The 18,847-nt window shown below is 40.3% G+C and overlaps 1 protein-coding gene and 1 pseudogene across 2 annotated transcripts in view; both read left to right on the top strand.

Annotated features, from left to right (window-relative positions):
• Positions 1–18,847, top strand: part of LOC102463045 (transcription initiation factor TFIID subunit 4-like) — a 274,416-nt gene that overhangs the window by 222,853 nt on the left and 32,716 nt on the right. The window lies entirely within an intron of this gene.
• LOC149523741 (uncharacterized) lies at positions 1,893–3,251 on the top strand (annotated as a pseudogene).

The following is an 18,847-nucleotide window of genomic DNA, read 5'->3' as shown; positions in this document are numbered from 1 at the left end:
GTCTTGGGCTGTAAGTAATTTGCCTTGATTTGACCCTCTCAGTGGTGCTCCCAGAAACTCTCCAATATCACACCATAACAGAGTAATATGTGGATATGATAGACCTGAGAAATGCACATTATAGATATTGAGCTTTTTCTGGTGATGCACGCTCTTCAGAAGAAAGGAATGTTTCAATGATACTTGAGTTCAAAAAATTAAGGAATTCTTTTTCACAAACAAGAAAGATCAAATTTTAGTTATAATCAGTTGGGATTAGGCTTCTGTATTGGTGAGTAAAGAGATTTTTATTATGGAAGTCTCCAACCCATTTGCAGCTCCACAATAGGCTTATGTTAAATTGGGAAATGTATTTCTGAGATTCAGCCAGATTGTGCCAAGTAGACTGGAGAGAGCAAGAAACACTACTCAATAATTTGTCTGTTTTCTTGTAACATTTCTTTTTACTAGAACTGCAACATATTAGATCTTAGACTCCTGTTTTAGTTGTCTAATCAGTTTCAGTTTAACTGACCCATGCAATAGATAATTGAGAAGTAATCACTAAGAGTTTGCTAATCAAATGGAAGATGTATGAATCTAGGGGTTGATTTCTTATGTACAACTGCACAGGTACTGTAGAAGGTTACCTCTTCCGATTGAAGTCTTTTTTCCTTTTGTATAACAAGCAGCCTAATTAATCAGGCTGTAATGAATTCAGATACTGCTATTTGTCATTGCAACAGAGAAGTTATCAGAGCAGGTTGAAATCCAAATTAGAAATATGGTTACTATTAGTATTTATTATTTTTAAAATATTTTGATGTGTAATGTAATAATAGATTCCTTGTGTTGATGCTGGGGACGCAGATATCATATCATATTGCTTTAAATATATATTCAGGAATGGGTGTCAGACAATAAATCTAAAATTATATGAAGTTTAAAATAATAAAATATCTCATAGAATGGAACAATATTTAAGATTTTTTTCCTACAGATGAAAGTGTCCACTTTACCTGGAAATATTGCATAGCCACACATGGCGTTTCTGCAGTTAGAAATGGAAAAATCAACTTGGATTCTGATGTGTATGTTAATTTTGACTGCCGCGTGTAGCAGTTAGTTCGGACTAGGGGGATTTAAAAATGGCACCTGGACGGGAAGATGCAAATAAAGCCCGGGATATTTAAATCCTGGGCTTCATTTGCAACTTCTAATGCCTACATTAGCCTCCCTAGTTTGAACTAGGGGGCTAGTGTAGACGGACCCTTAGAATCATTGACCCAAACAATGTTACAACTAATATGGTATTAATTATGTTAATTGCTATAATATATAACATATATTATTATAATATATAACATGATTAACTGCTTTGGGAAAATAAGTCATAAGCCAACCAGAGTCAGGCCTGGTTGTTCAGTACAAGACCTCCAGAGAAAATCAATATTCTGCAAGAAATAATTTAACTTTCCACCACTTCCTTGTTTCAGAGGTAGTTTTTGTATGTAAGATTGAATAGGAGTTCAGAAATGAAATTGGAAGAATACATTATCTACTAAGAGACATCATAGTGAACTGAATTTGCATTTGTTGAATGATCTTGGTAACAGTACTTTTCTTTCTCTGTTAGTATATTTTCATCCATAATAATTTTCACTGCAAACTCAGTATTGGTGATACAGAAGAAACAGAACAGTTATCTTTTTTATGTAACTCTCCAACAATTATTAACTTATCCAAACCTATCCCAGCAATAGTTAGGAGACCAAGCTCTAGTCTACACTGCAGCTTTAGTCAATGTAACTTGCATTGCTCATGGGCTTTTTCACAGCCTTGAGCAATGCAAGTTGCATTGACTTAAAGCAGTATTCACACCATTGTGTGTCAGCGAGAGATAGCTCCTGCCTTATGTTGAGGTTGAGTAATTATGCTCATTGGAGAGTGCTCTCTCTTTGGCATAGGATGTTTTCACCAGACACGGTGTAGCATGATAGTGTAGATTAGCTGTCAGTTTCTGTAAAGGGAAGCTGGTAAATTGAGATAAACAAGATCACAGGAACAAAATGTTTAGTTCTGCTGGCTTGGCCATCAACTCATGCACTTTCTCTTGTGTGTGCTCTCTCTCTCAGGATGGAAAAGTGTTCATGTGACCATGTACTTGGAATATTTGTTGTTCCTATAGTAAGTACGTGGAGCTCTCTATGACAATCCTACACTGGCAAGTTACAGCACAGTAATTCCCGAGATGTCCATACTGACAAGCACCTAGTATGCAGTAATTCTGCAGTTGCCTGTGCTCTCAGTAAACAACCTCAACAAGAGGCATAGAACGTGTGTGGATGTTGTGGTATACTATAGCACTGTGACAGGCCTCTGGTACCCGTCTCACAATGTCTGTTATTGCCTCTCTGGTCATCAATTTGAACTCTATTGCTCTGCCCTCAGGTGACCAACTGTCAGACCCTCCCTTTAGATTCCTTTGGAATTTTGAAAGCTCTCCTCTTTGGTCAGTCACACCTGGAATGATCTTAGCACATATTTCCAGGTGACCATGGCTGTTCCATGCACCAGGCAATCCTCTATTTGGAGCAATGCCAAGGTGCTGGATCTCATCTGTATTTTGGGAGAGGAGGCTGACCAGTCCTAGCTGTGCACCAGCCATAGGAATTATGATACCTATGGGCAGATATCAAGATGCATAACTGAAAGGAGCCATGACTGGGACCTACTGCAGAGTAGGGTCAAAGTGAAGGAGCCGCAAAATGGCTACCAGAAGGCATGAAAGACAAACTACCACTACACTGCTAAGCCCACAACCTGCTGGTTCTACAAAGAGCTGTATGAGAGACTGGGAAGTGACCACCACCTCAGCTTCAAAGACTCCTATGGACACTCTGGATCATCCCAGAGTGGACTGAACCAGGAGAAGGAAATAGTGGATGTGAGTGCCAAAGAGGACGGACCACAGAGCCTGAGGATGATTAAGTGTCCTGCATGCAGTCAGGAGCTATTTTCTACCTCAGAGGAGGCAAGCCAGTCATAGCAGTTGGGTAAGCAAAATCAGCAGAGAATGCATCTGGTCAGTTGGCTTTGATTTTTGGAAGCACTGAAGTAAGGTGTTGGGGACAGCAGGGTTGCTAAAAGCAAGTTTGGGTCTGTGTGGTGCTAGGACCAACACAGGGCTAGACAGATGCGGAAGAGGGTGTTGATGTACAGGCAGTCCCCGACTTACGTGGATCCGACTTATGTCGGATCCGCAGTTACGAACGGGGCTCCCCCGGAGGACACGGACTGCGGGACCTTGCGGTCCTGCCGCCCTTGTACTCCGGGGCTTTCTCCGCGTCTTCCTGGTCTGCAGACCAGGAAGACGCAGAGCAAAGCCATGGGGGGGCTCGGGCAGCGAGGCAGCCCAGGCACGCCTGGGCTGCTCCGCTGCCGGCTTCCCCGAGGCTTTGCAAAGCCGCGGGAGGGCTCGGGCAGCGAGGCAGCCCAGGCGCGCCTGGGCTGCTCCGCTGCCGGCTTCCCCGGGGCTTTGCAAAGCCGCGGGGGGGCTCGGGCAGCGAGGCAACCCAGGCGCGCCTGGGCTGCCTCGCTGCCCGAGTCCCCCCACGGCTTTGCAAAGCCGCGGGGAAGCCGGCAGCGGGACAGCCCAGACGCCCCGCGGCTGTCCCGCTGCTGGCGTCCTCAGAGGCTTTGCTCCCTGTCTCCCTGGCAGACCAGGGAGACGGGGAGCAAAGCCGCGGAGGACCCAGGTGGTGGGACCGCGGTGCGTCTTGGTCCGCCGCCCGCGCCCCCCCCAGCAGATTAGGCTTTTCTCCAGACGCCTGTGGCAGAGCAGCTCGGGCGCTGCCGGTTGGTCCCGCAGCGCCGCTCTGGGCGCTACTGGACCAACCCGGCAGCACCCCAGCTGCTCTGCCCCAGGCGTCCTGATTCAGCTACTGCTGGTCAGTTTCAGCAGTGGCTGAATCAGGACGCCTGGGGCAGAGCAGATGGGGTGCTGCTGGGTTGCTCCAGTAGCGCCGAGGAGCGGCGCTACTGGAGCAACCCAGCAGCACCCCAGCTGCTCTGCCCCTGGCGTCCCCAAGTCAGCTTCTGCTGAAACTGACCAGCGCTGACTACAGGAAGCCCGAGGCAGTTGCTCTGCCCCAGGCTTCCTGGAATCAGCTGCTGATCAGTTTCAGCAGCAGCTGACTTGGGGACGCCTGGGGTTCTTAAGTTGATTCTGTATGTAAGTCAGAACTGGTGGTCAGTTTCAGCAGCGGCTGAATCTGGACGCCAGTTCCGACTTACATACAGATTCAACTTAAGAACAAACCTACAGTCCCTATCTTGTACGTAACCCGGGGACTGCCTGTATTCTCTTGCTTCACAGTAATCAACTTCACAGATCTAATTGAAAGAGTCATGCAGATGCTGGGCAATCCGCCTCCATAGTTTCCTTGGCAGAGCTGCTGTGTTCGTTGTCCTGCTAAGGATAATATTCCCATGCCACTGTGCAATAAGGAAGGAGGAGACCTTTGCTGTAAACAGGAAAGCTGTGTAGAGACCAGGACAAAAGCCGCAAACTCACAGAAGACCCTTCCTTGTTTCCCTTCTCACCCTCAGCAGTGAAATATCTTCCAGGAAGAACACAGTCTGTGGAAAATGTGTGGACATTACTGATCATAGGCCCCCCTACAGTGTTGGCTTTCCCCACGGCACACATGCCTAAACTACAGTAAGGCCTTGAATCAATGAATTCCCCTACCCATTGGCTAACTCACCATTTCATGGGTTTTGTGCCTTATGTGTTTTCGCCCTGGGATAGTCAGTGATAGGTATGTGAACAATGCTTACATATGATACTTGGACATGCACAAATCTGTAAACATGCCTGGGCCTCACCCCCTTCCTTCCTTCACTCCCTCCCACAAAGTGCAGATGTGTTATGCAGCGTGTGTGTTCTATGTTTGTTGTTTTTAATAAATTAATTATTGTGCTTGAAAACAATCTTTATTCTATTATATGAAAGCAAGCAAGCACACACCAGCAAAACAACCGGCAGTTTTGTACAAAGTATGGACCAATCACTGTCCCCACTAGCACTGCAGCCGCTGTACTCCCATGCATGGCAACAAATATTACTGACTTTCAGCAACAAATTGCTGCTACAAGGCATCTCTGATGCTTATAGCCCCACGCTGTGTTTCTTTAATAGCTCTGGTCTCAGGCTGCTCAAACTCAGTTTCCAGGAGCTAAGCCTGAGTGGTCCAGCTCTGAGTGAAGAAGCTTTCACTCTTCCCTTGAAAAATGTTATGTAGGGTACAGCATGTGGTTATAAGCATATGGACGGTACCAGGTCCAGCTTCCTGTACAAACATCGCTAGCATGCTTTTAAATGGCCAAAAGCACATCCAGTCATTTTATACTTGCTCAGCCTGTTGTTGAACTGTTCCTTGCTGCCAAGGCTCCCAGTATATGACTTTGTGAGCCATGGCATTAAGGGGTAGGCGGGTTCTCTGTGGGATAGCTGTTTAGAGTTCACCTCTCTAGTGCTGGAAGTGTGGCCACACTACAGCCAGCAGTGTGGACACAAAACAGCGGAGTCACTACTGTATTTTCTGACAGCATTTTACATCTGTCAGTAGAGACAAAACTGATGCCTGTATGCCTAAATTCAGAGTGACTTATAACAATCTATCAAAGGGGAGTTTAAGGAACATACACAGTGAAGTATTAAGTCACCGTTCTTATTAAATATGCAAGCCATGTTTTAAACCAATAATGCAAGTGCCTACAAATCCCTTTTCTTTACCTACTGTGTGTGTTCTTTTCTTATATGCTGGCAGTTTCATAAGAATACTGCTCTCCACCTATTTCAGAGACCCAAAATCTTTCTTTATCATTGGCAGAGATTAAAGTGGGCAGACAATTACATGGATGACTGTGAAATTTATACACCCGCCTGTATCCCAAAACAAGGTCAGCAAATGATATTTTTAACCCACTAGCCATAATTGTGTGAACCAGAAGAGGGATAACCCATTCATGTGAAGTTTTAATCTACTCACACACTGAAGATTCATAATTTGCACAGAACAAAGAACCCTTTAAGAGTCTCATTCTTTCTGAATTGATTTCAGTAAGAGGTGTGATGAATCTGCAGGAGATCAGGTGAAAAATTAATTATATCAAGTTTAGTGGTATCTTCTTCCAAAGTTTGGTTGTAATGAAGTGTGGTCGACAGCCTTTAAAGTTTTGAATGGATGAAAGTGGAGAATATCGCAATTTAATGTCCTGTTGGTTCCTTTTCATCATTCACTGGATGCCATCCAGCACTCCGAATGTCATATAGCATCTGACCGGATGTCATATAGCATCTTCATGGGGATGATTTTGGAGGAGATCCTTGATCATTGTTTATCAGTTACATGATGATCATCGTTGTCCTTCTAATGATGATATCTTGTAGTAAGACTTTTGGAGGGTTGAGTAGACTTGATTCCTCATATATGGTAGTGATTTGTTATCACTGCTTCCCACCTTAATATATAGAGATGAAAGCACCTGGTAGGTACATAAAAAAATTTATTGTTTATTTTATTATTAATGTTTATGATGGTAGTACCTAATGAACCAAGAATGAGTATCTTTGTGTTAGGCACTGTACAAATATGTTTAAAATTCTTACTGTCTTTGTTTAACCCTCTCATCCCCAATGAAATTCTTAGGTACTATTTGTATGACCTGCAATATCATCATAAAAAACTAACACTTATATTTATTTTCCCTTTAATAAGTAAGTGTATTTAGTCAAGCATTAATTTGTTGCACTCTGATGCAGTCTGAAATTTACCATACTAGTAGTATGTCACTGTATTCCTATCCCAGAGAGATCAGTCCTTTGATGTATTCTGGTTACTGGCCACCACCTATCTTTTTGCCTTTCTTCTCTCTACCCCTGCTTCCTGCCTTTCCCTTAAAAATAAAAATAATAATAAGTTCCAGGCTACTTTGTTTTTGACACAAGGAATTTATTTTTATGGATTGACACTTCAATTGGAATGAAACAGATTTTCTGTGAATTATTTCTCTGTCATTCAGTTATGATAATGAGACAGTTACAATATGGAGACATATCAAGATAATCTAGTCTAAAGAATAAAAACTATGTTTTCATATACTTTTATTTCTGTATTAATAGATTTTTAAGGGACAAAATTTTAATGAAAGAGTATTTTTGAACAAGATTAGCAGTGCTTAGCCAAATAATAAACTAAATCTGAACATATATTTGTGTAGACTTTGGTCATATTAAAGAGGAAATTAGGTTGGATCTGCCATGCCATAAGATAAAAACCCATTCTGAGTTGAAAGTCATAACAATTGAAAAAAAATGCACAGTTTTAAAATAAAATGAGAGTGGAGACTTGGCAGATTAGGTTTGCTTTAGGTCTATAAGAGTTAAAATAATCCTATTTAAATTTTTGAAACTGTAATTTACATGTTACTTTATTATTCAGATTAATTCTAAAAGGCCAGCAGAAGTATAAAGAAGTTGTAAAATATTTTTCTTCTCCTTTATCTCAGTGAAGATTTATTTCAAAATAATTCTTTTAAAAAATATTTTTAATTTTGTTTTTATTTTGCCAGAAAATAACTTTTCTTTCTCTCTATTAAGGCTACTGAGAAATAAAGATGCTTTCACAAAATGCTTTCAAGCACAAAAGAAGATGCTTTTCAAGAGATTATTTTACATATTTACATATTTTACCTTAAGCATTTTGTAGTCACTGTCTACTGGTGAATGTATCAGATTTTTACACACTCTTTCAAAATGAACCAGTTTTGCTTCTAAGCCATTGCAAAGGGAGGAAATGAATTCTAACTTTTTTCACTTCATTTTCACATCCTCACATTTCCTTATTTCACATGGTTTAAAACAAAATGCCTCCAGCATTATTTTTCCTTTCTCAAGAGCAAAGTGAATGTGACTTTTCTAAGGGGGTCACAGGATGCCTCTAAGGCCTGTGGGTGTTACTGGACTGCTGCCTGCTTTCAGCTTAACTGAAGGGCTTGTCATAGTTTTCATCTCCTAAGAAATTAGCCGTAGGCGCTGGCCAGAAGCAGGAGAAGGCAGCATTATGAGTCCCACGCTGGTTATTTCCCACTGACATCAAATCCTGAGGTTTTTAAATTAATCCCACACAAAGACAACCCTTCATTTCAGTGCCAGTTTGAAATTAGACTGCAATAATGACCTTTTAAAGATGTCTAGTTGTTAAGATAACCCCCTGTTGAAACTTAAAGGTAGTCATTGCACCCTGTGTTGATCAGACATAACCGATGCTTTAGCAGATTTTGTAAAGGTGACTGGAAGTCATGGCCAGTGACTTGACCTATGCTGCCAAAAGGAATGAAACTGATAGCCGACTAAGACTGCCTACCCTTGTCTCACACTAACTCTTACATCCTGAAGCCAAACAAAGGATCTTTACAAAGTTCCAGCAGTCAGCTTAGTTACAAACTAGAAGAAAAGAGGACAGACTTTAGCACCAGAAAAAGTTAATATTCAGATAGTTCAGGATGTGAATTCATATCTTATATTTGAATAAATGTTTTTATTGAAGGCAGTTGGAGAGTGCTGGGGAATTAAGTATTAACCATAACTATTAATATAAATGACTAAAGAGAGTGATTGGTCTTTGTAATTCTGCAATACTGTGTTTGTAGCCAAAGCTGGTCCAATAGAAAATGGTACACACAGTATAGGAGATTTTGTCTACTTAAATAATCAGTGACTTGCATTTAGTCCTAAGTAAAAATAACTATTCTAATTTTCCCAACGTTTTCACTTTTGGGTTTCCATTATTAATTTGTCTGAATTAATCATGTGCAAAGCTGTCTTTTATTATTAATAATAAATAGGTATGAAGATAGAGAAATGTCTTTGCTGCAGTCAAAATAGGTATATATAAACAAAGGTGAAACAGTGAACTTGGAACTGAAAATACTATGTATTTGGCAGCATGTTAGTTTTTATTTGGGTAACCCTTACAATTAACATTTTTTTTGTGCATTTAAACTGTACAGTATTTAACAGATTGCTATCACATGTGGAGGGGGAGGCTGTTAAAATGACTTTCAGGTCTCTGTGTCATTTCTTACTGCTTAGCATTGAATATTATATATACAAACTTAATTTCAACTATAGCTCTTTCAATTTTGTGGTGTTTAAAGTAGAATGGAACATCAGTTTAATTACTCATGCCAGTTTGCTTATAATATTCAGTATACTGTATAACATTTTTAATGATTTTACCTTTATCTACTTGAAGATGTTAAATTGTGTATTACATCCTATAGATTGACAACTTTTTTGCTATATGAGATAGAGATGTTAAATACTATGTAATTGAATAGTCGTGTAACCACATAAAATTTTAGTGGTTACACAACTATTCGACAGTGCTCCTGGTCCCACTCCCAGGGAGCACCATGCTAATCCACACTGCTGCCTCTCTATCAGAGGCAGCAGCGCTCGGTAGCAGGCAGGAGCCAGTCTGCAAGGGGAGCCAGTTTAAAAACCAGTTCCCTTTGCAGATCGGTGCCTGAGCTCCCTGAGGACAAAGGCTGGTACATGGCAGCAGCCCCTGTCCACGGGGAGCTTGGATGCCCTGCAAAGAGGGGCTGCTGCCATGGGAACAGTCTTTGTCCCAGCAGACCCAGGCTCGCCACGGACAGAGGCTGCTCCGTGGGAAGTGGAGCAGCCTCTGTCCTTGGGGAGCTCGGATTCCCCGTGGAGAGGGGCTGCTGCAGGGAGTCTGGGCCATCGTGGACAGAGGCTGCTTTGTGGCAGCCTCCTCTGATAGGCAGCAGTGGGGGAAGGGGATCAGGCAGCACCACGGGAACTGACTTTTAAGGCAGTTCCCTCTAGCACCAGCTCCTGACTGGTTCTTTTCGCTGCCTCTGTAGGAGGCAGCAAGAGGGAGGACAGGCCAGTCCACAGAGCCAGCATGCATGGGGAACTGGCTTAAAAGCCAGTTTACCTGCGTCTATTGTCTCCAGCCTACTTCCTTCACTCTCTGCACTGCTGTCTCTCTATCAGAGGCAGCAGCATGGGGCTGGTGGAGGGCAGACAGATCCGGTGCTCATGGGGAGACTGCGTAAAGCCAGATCCTCACAGCACCAGCTTCCGCTCCCCACATTTCTGCCTCTGATACAGAGGCAGCAAGGGGGAGCATGTAGTCAACAAGATTAACCAATGAACCCGGCTTATTGATGAATCATATAGTCAACTACACGTTGACATCTCTAGTACGAAATGACTCAATCTTTGTGTGTTTTCAGTTTTTTTTATTGCAGTTCTTCAGAAGTAAAATTTATATATTGAACATTTTATTATTTTGTGGAACACTACACTATCTGCTTCCATCATATATCGAAGTCTTATTTGTAAGCACTTCTCTTTCATAAAGGGTAGGTATTGTAAAATGTTAGTTTGAATCCAGAGGTTCTGAGCACTCTGTAGTATGTAGATATTTAATACCTCTTCTCCCCTCTCCTCCGCTTTTTAACCCTTGGCATTATTTAGAAGCCATAAATATAGCAAGAGCTTCATTTTAGCATTTCATAAATGAAAGGATTCTCAAAAAACAAACAGATTTTAAAATAATTTAAACCTCATTTTTCTGTTTGGATTGTTAAAAATGTGATTATTTGGTTTTCCTGTTTAAGAAGTTAGTTAGAACATTGAAACTCTCATTTTGTGATCATTTCTCTCTCTTTTAATACATTTCACCTAGTTTAGGAGTATGGATCAGAAACTCACAAGGAAAACTGATGCCCTTTCCTGCAGCTAAATTAACAGGAATCACGTGGAAAACAATCTGAGCCTTGTATGAAAAGGGGAGCCATTAAAATTAGCCCTAAGCTATGGACTGCACCCAATATCACTAGAACTGCACTCACTGCAGATGTGGAGGCTGGCTCTCAGGCAAACTGAGCTGTGTTGTATAGCTACAATTAAAATCAACTCCTCTGCCAAAAAATAAAAGGGAGGAGGGTAGAAGGAGAACATCAAAGACAGATTGAAATGTGTAGTTAGTAATAAGAGTGGTCTCCTCTTGAACCAAGCCCTGCAGCAATTCATGGCCCCCTTGTTAATGAGAAATTTTGACCTCTGGTTTGTAAGTTAAACTTGTAATCCCAGCTAATGAAGTAAATCAATCCCAACTTCAGTCTGTTGTTCCCATTTTTCTTTGCACACAGTGTCTGGGAGTTAGTATCCAGGTTCACAAACATGATTTGGAAAAAAATAATTATGCTGTAGCTATGTAGCTTCTAAGATGAACTCAAACATGTGTCTATGGCGGACAAATTATTTTAACTTTTCCATGCACATGTGAAGCATCATATTAGATTAGCTGGTTTAACTACATTTAAATAATAGCTTTGGAATACTGGTTTAAATGGCAGGCAAGATTTATAACTGACTTAGAAGAACATTAATTTAGTAAAGGAACTATGCTTCAGATATGTGAATTAGTCTTTTCAAAATTATTTAATATACTTTTCATTTTATGGTATTTTTAAGGTGTATTGGCAATAGAGTATTGCGACAGAATAAAGGTCTCCCGCTATGATATAAACATTGAGGCAAAATTGAAAAATTAATCAAAAATAAATGTAAACCATGATGCTTATTTTGACTGTGCTGGCTTATTCTATGAAATATATGCTCTTGTGTCTTGTAAATCACAGAGTAATGAAAAACAACAATAGAGTAACCTGTTACAAATCCAGCCCCCCAATCCTCAGTACTGACTAGATAGTCTCTGACTGGTTTGAGGCCTCACTGGAGTATCCCGAAATAGCTATACTGTGTCTTCACAGCAAGCCCGTTATTTTGGGCTCGCTATTCCGACATCCCTGTAAACCTCATTCTACGCGGAGTAAGAAATGTTTTGGAATAGCAATTTATTTTGAAATTTGGCACAATGTAGACAGTGCCAAATGACAAAATAAGCTATTTTAAAGTAAGATATGCAATTTGCATATCTTATTTTGAGTTATGGTGCAGTGTAGATTCACCCACTATGTTACAAAAAAAATTGTCACTAAGAAAATGTGCAAAAGATCAACAAATGGTAAACATGGACTAGGGACGTTAGTTAGCTATTAATTTAATAATTGTGTAACCCCATCAAAATTTAGCGGTTACGTGATTATTAGATAGTCCCTGGAGGCGGGACTGGCAGCCAGTGTGCTCCCGGCCCCACTCCTGCGGATCCCCCTGCCACCCTGCACTGCTGTCTCTATATCTCTGGATCCCACCTGCCCTCTCCCTCTAATTGCTCTTCTGATACAGAGGTAGCAAGGGGGAGGGAGTGTGTGTAGTAGATAAGATTACCCAATAAACCCTGGTTTATTGGTTAATCATGTAGTCAACAACACATTGACATTCCTAACATGGACTTGTCCTTGTAAATGTGGGATGTATAGGGGAAGAAGCCAAATTACTATATATGATGCCCTGAAAAGAAAACTTAACTTGCTATAGATAGACAATAACCAGTTGGTGCTGTCCTTTCATCAATGACAATAACTTGCTATCTCTGTGGAGCATGCTAAGAATGAGTTGGGGACCCTTTTTATTCTGATCTGTTTCATTTTTAGGGAGGATTTTTTAAATGATTTTTGAAATATATTTTGATTTGTTTTTATTAATTTCCATAGTACTAGAAATACTATAAGGTAGGAGCTTCCTAGCAAACAGAAAAAGCTTTTTCAAAATATATTGGGTCTGTAAGATTCCTTTATAGTTGCAAGACTCACTATGTGTTTATATACATTTGATCTCCCAACTGCAGTTGCCTGGAAGGGGCTAAATTTTTGGCCCTTATTATAATTAGGTTTTCATAGTCACAACCTTGTGACTTCCTCCACATATGAAAGAGAAACTTATTTCTATTTTTTAGATTGTTCACTTTAGACTTTTTCTCAAAGGGGGAGCAAATGGCAGCATTGTCATGTTTTAATCAATTATTTTAATTCTATTCTATAAAATTCTTTTTTTTAAATTGGGAGAGGTGTTGATTCGGTACACATTCAGTACCGGCTGTTGGCTCTGCCCCTGTGACTAGTGAATAGTTGTATAACTGCTAAAATTTCATGCAGTTACACGACTATTCAGTTACAGCTATCTAACTAACGTTCCTAGTATAATTCCATAGACTATATGCCATAGACCAGTGGTCCCCAACGTTTTGGGGCTGCCGGGCGCCTGGGTGCGGGGCTGCTCACACGCTGCGCATATGGGGGCGGGATCCGCTCACAGGCCACGTGACTCGGGGCGGGGCCAAGCATGCGCCGCACGCCCAAGGTCGGCACCGGCATGTGCTGCGATCCTGGGCAGGGGCTGCCTAGGTTCCGCGTGGTGCCGCCGGGGCTGGGGCCGGGGCCAGGGCTGGCATGGCGCCTCCGGTGGCGGGGGTCAGGGTCGGCACCGGCACACGCGGCGCACCCGGGGACGCGGCCAGCCATGCGCCCGGGGCTGGCACCTGCCGCACGCCTGGGGGCGGGGCCAGCCCAGATTGCGCATGTAAAGGGCCCGGCAGGCGCCATGGCGCCCGCGGGCACCGGGCTGGGGACCACGGCCATAGACGGTATGCCTATGCCAACAGAAGTGTTTTTCCATCAGTGTAGGAATACCTCCTTCCTACACAACAGTAGGTATATTGACAGGAACACTCTTCCATTGACACAGCTGCATCTATGCTGGGAATTAGATAGGCTTTGCTGTGTCAGTGAGGGCAGAGGTGTTGATTTTTCACACCCCTTAAATGATGTAGCTATGTCAGTTTAAATGAGAGTGTAGACCAGAGAAGATCAGTGTAAGAGATCCAGATCTGATTCTCGGTCTGCTGTCTATGCTGGAGTTGTCATCATCTGGAAGCAGTGCAGAAACTGATCACACACAAGTCTCTGGAGAAAAGAAGACTCACCTCTCACTTTAGGCAGTCCTTGTGGTCCACAAAGACATGGCATTGTTGGTCTCTGGAATGAGTTTCATCTAGTCTTTCTCTGAAAAGGAAGACAATTGAAATGCCAGATCTTGAGGTATAATACTGGTAGATGGTGCACTTTCCTGAGGACCAGATGTGGGGAAGAAAGATATCTTCTGAGCAACAAGGGGAAAATATCTCCTGTTGAGAATGTACAACATTCCATATTTAGGGTTATTATCCTCTGATAAATCATATGTTCATTTTTCTTGAAATGTTTATTTTTCTACAGATTTAACCTACAGGAGACTGTTACTAGTCAATGTTACTTATATATTTCTGCGAGCAGAGGGATTCAATCTGATTTATCTACTATATATTTGAGAGTGTTTGCCTGTCTGTCTGTCTCTGTTTAAGAGCTCCTCCAAAACCGTAAGAACTTGGACCACCAAATTCAGTATACAGCTTCCTCTTATCATAACTTAAAGCAAGGTAAGGGTCTGGTTGTACCAGGAAAATGGGATTTGCCTGTATTGGGATTGCTTCTCAGAAAATCATAAAGAAAAAAGACAGAATCACCAGGCAAGTAAAAGGGATTGGCTGAGGGCATAAACCCCCAAACCTCCCACCCACAGCTGCTCCAGGTGGGGTAGCCTACCCCCTCATTCATACGGGACTGTTGCTGGCTGTTCCCCTTTGTCAGAGAGTGAGGAGAAAGTGCGCAATTTGCTGCATTTGAATTTGGGTAGTTAATGCTGCTACAAATTACAATACATTATAATTAAGACTTCATAATAATCTACTTTGTGTCTCACTAAATCTGCAAGAAGCTATGTTAATTTTGACAACAAGTGGAAAAACACAGCAGTGAATCTATTCTCAAATGATATACCTTAATGTATGGAGGATCCTGTTGAGAAGAATTTCGAAAATAATCATGGTTTATTAGCTGCACAGTCTTTTCCCCTTTGTTTCTATTCATTTAATTTAAAGTGAAACAACTCAGCATGCAAAACTAAAATTAGCTGCAAAAAAGGTATAAGTGAATAAACAGGCAAATCCATTAGAGTCGATGGGTTATTGGATCCCTTGCCATTCCTCAGATGGCAGCCTATTAAAAGTGGTAATGTCTGCCCCCAGCATTGCCTCCAGGCAAGAAAGAAGGCCAAGACAGGCATATTTCACATGCATCAGACACAAGAATTAAATAGACCAATGTTCCCTAAAAGACTGAAGTACATCTCTTTCTGACGTTCATCTCGGGCAAAAATTCATTGATCTCAGTATGTCCCTTGGCAATTATAAAATATTAAATCCAAGTCACACTTTTCTAGTTGGCTTAATTTTTTCTCTATTCACAGCTTTCTATTTGATCAATTTTAACAAGTTAGGAAGAGCATCTAATAACATAAAAACTGCAGAGTTAAAAAGTTTGTTCATTTGACATTCTTCTTGGATTTTTATATTTAGTCTTTAGACTTGCATGCCATTTTATTGTATTTTAAATAAATTTTCATTCTGAATAGGTTAAAATAAAATATATATTAATGCACTGTGTCTTTTGAATTAGTATTTTCTTTCTAGAGCAGGAAACTTGATATAGCAAGTAAAATCTGTATTTTAAAGCTAACTCTCTATAGCAAACCACAAGAATTTTTAACAGTATGAGACCATAATTATCTCTACCTCTTGTTCCAATAGGCAGTTTCCCTATATTATGTCAGATTAACTAGCCAATGTAGCTGGAAGCACATGGTCAAAATTAATATTTACATAAAAATGAATTTCTCCCCATTTTTAACTTATATTTTAATTTTAAAGTTTTTAAAATAGTTTTTGTCATGAGTCAATATTCCAACATAGTCTGTCTTGTATGAGTAACAAAATGAATAACAGCCAATCAGAACTTTGATCTATTTGAACATAACATCAATTTGAAAATTGTAGTGTATGCAGGACTTTAAAAGGATAGGTTAACTAGTCTTGTTTCGACTTACCACGAGATTGATGCTTCAGAGATCAATCTCCCAAGGTTCAAGTTAGCGGGTCTAGTAAGGACCCGCTAAATCGACTGGGGATTGCATCCTTGTTTAACCAGTTTTTCATCAGGTTGCAAGAAGTAAGGGAAGTTGATGGAAGAGTTTCTTTTGTTGACCTTCGCAGTGGGGATGCCGTAGAAATTCAAACTAAGATATGTCAACTCCAACTTCACGTAGCTGAAGTTGTGTATCTTAGTTTGATTTTGTCCTCTAGAGTAGACCTGAGTTACTGCTGATGCAGACAGGCTCTGTTGTGTTCACTTGATCTTTTCCTGCTTAACAGTCTCATTCAGGCCCTTAAATAAGCCACTGTGATGGGCAGCAGCAATAAGCAGGATTGACACAAAAGATATCATGAAGAATGCTCAGTATCTTGGCTGGCTTTCAGAAAACGACTTTTGATTATTTATTACCATCTAAATCACTACACTAATGTGAGTTTGTATGTGAAAAGTTTTCAGACTAGAGATAGGGATAGCATTTTGGTTTTCATTTCAGCATTAAGACTCTTTTTGCTCAGTGCAATTGAACATTTATTAACTTTCCAAGCATATTTTACAAAGAAAATGCAGTTTTAAGTAAACTCAGTAATTATATTAAGTAGGGGGAGCAGTTACCGAAATGGAATAATTCCATTGACTTCCTTGGAGTAGAAAATTTGGCCTGTCATCTGTATGCTTGATTAGAACTACAGTGAATACATACATAAAAATGTTCATTTGATCTTGTATTTCTCAATGGATTTGTGAACCTGCAAAACATTTACATTAATGTTCTAATCAGGTGCCTGAGTTTAGGCATCTTAATCCTTATTTAGGTGTGTTAATACCACTGCACTTGGTTTTGGAATGTGAGAACCCTCCCCACACAGTGAAGGCACTGGGACTCAGGAGATTTTGATTCATTTCCACTCTGTCTCACATAGTCTTTGACATCATGGACAAGTACTTCATCTATTTGTGCCTCAGTTCCCCATCTGTAAAATGGAGATATTAATTCTCTCTGTCTCCTAAACTCTTGCATTTGTATGTTGCCTATCATTATAGATCCCCAGTTTCAGGTGGAGACTTTAGGCACTACTGTAATATAAGGTTATTGGGTTAATTAAGATAAAGGATGACTCAGGTTGTACTTATCTGTAGGACTAAAAAGTGGTCTCGCTGTGATTAACAACACAGTCCAGATTTACTATAATAATTAAATAATCATAAAAGCTGTACTGATTACCTAAGCCATCATTGGTCTTCCATTTAATGGTAAAACCTGTGATGAAGGCAAGTAGACTGTCACCTCAGGAGCAATGTGACATAGAAGTATATAAAGCACATTTTAATAAAATCTAAATTGTCTCTTGAGGTTCCCCTCCTTTCCCTTCTTTCACCTCTATATATATTTAGAGAGAGACTAGCAGAGCCAAAATAAAGATATGAAATATGACCTAGATTCAGTAGTATAATAAATAACCTCCCTGCTTTCTAGCTACCATTCTGTTTTTTCTATCAGTCTCCAGACAGAGCATTCTAGAACATCCAAAGGTTTAACCCATATTCATAAAGCTTTAATTTTGCCAGTCAAAATCTAACTTCCATTTCCTACATAGTGGAGTGGCCAGAGATTTCATTTTTATTAACAAAGTATTCATTCAAAGTTAATTGGACTTATGTCTGAGTAAAAACTACAGAATTGGGTCCAAGGTATTTTCCATTGTTTCCTTTTCTGAGGCCCTATTGCTGTTAACTGTGCATTCTTAATCGCTTCTCATTCATTTCCATCTTCCCCTGAACCTGATGCTTGACAGTCTTAAAGAACTGCCTTCACATTTATTAATTCCAGAGCAGTTTGCTTTATCAGATGAATTGTAAATTCTGTATTTTGACAAAATTAGGCAAAAGAAGATGCCCAGTTTTGGCTATCTTTATTTTTAATGTTGCCTTGACTACACATTATGTAAAAATGTTATGTTTGTTTGTATTGGTACCACTGTGTCTTTGTCTGCAAAACAAATACATTTTAATATTTGAAAAGTTTTTAAAACTGTGGTAGCTAAAGCCCAGCTTTCCTTTTTTTTTCAATGTTTTCCCCAGAGTTAGCAGATTTCTTGATCATGTTGGCATGATGTTCTTTTCTGAAATTAATAGCTTTAAAAATTGACAACATATTGCACAACTAGAATGTGCAGTGTTGTTGGTAAGTTATCTGGTTTAAAGAACATTTTATTGAACTTTATTTTTCTTTGTTAACTGCATACTAATTTTAAAGGTCAGTGTGGTTAGTTACCATAGTAGTGACCTAAAAATAACCTTTCTAGTATACCTGTATATTTGTGATCTGTAGTGTTAGCATTCAGAAATGTTCTTTCCCTTAGAGTTTCAGCAGCTAAATAAGTTGCAACCCCTTCAGCTATACTCATAAAAATTTGCTTCCAGACAACATGGTCTGTTTATTGTGTAATAATCGAAATGGCACTAAATTGCAATGATTGCTGAACACTTAGGAATTGCATTAACCACTTAACTGCTAAACTATTTTCTGTTTTCTTCCTCACTGAGAAGTATTATATTGATTTTCCTCTTAGTTAGTTCTGCTTATTCAACCTCTGAGATGAACAGAATATTGTAGTAGCCTCCTACACTGTCATATTTTGAGTCAATCAGCAGTGACCTTGGCTAGGAATTTTCTAGAGGTTTTTTAAAGAGCTATGGAACAAAGTAGCTTGCAGTACATAACCTTGAATTTATTCAAAAAATGGAGGGGGGGAGACCTTTTGCCTAAGTTACCTTAGCAAATGTATCAGTAGGAAGACATTGCTCTTTCTTTCCCTGTGTATGAGAGAAGATG

Source organism: Pelodiscus sinensis, chromosome 12 (genome assembly GCF_052426305.1).
Source record: "Pelodiscus sinensis isolate ZL-2025 chromosome 12, ASM5242630v1, whole genome shotgun sequence".
Taxonomy (NCBI): domain Eukaryota; kingdom Metazoa; phylum Chordata; order Testudines; family Trionychidae; genus Pelodiscus; species Pelodiscus sinensis.
This window is presented reverse-complemented; position numbering and strand designations above follow the sequence as displayed.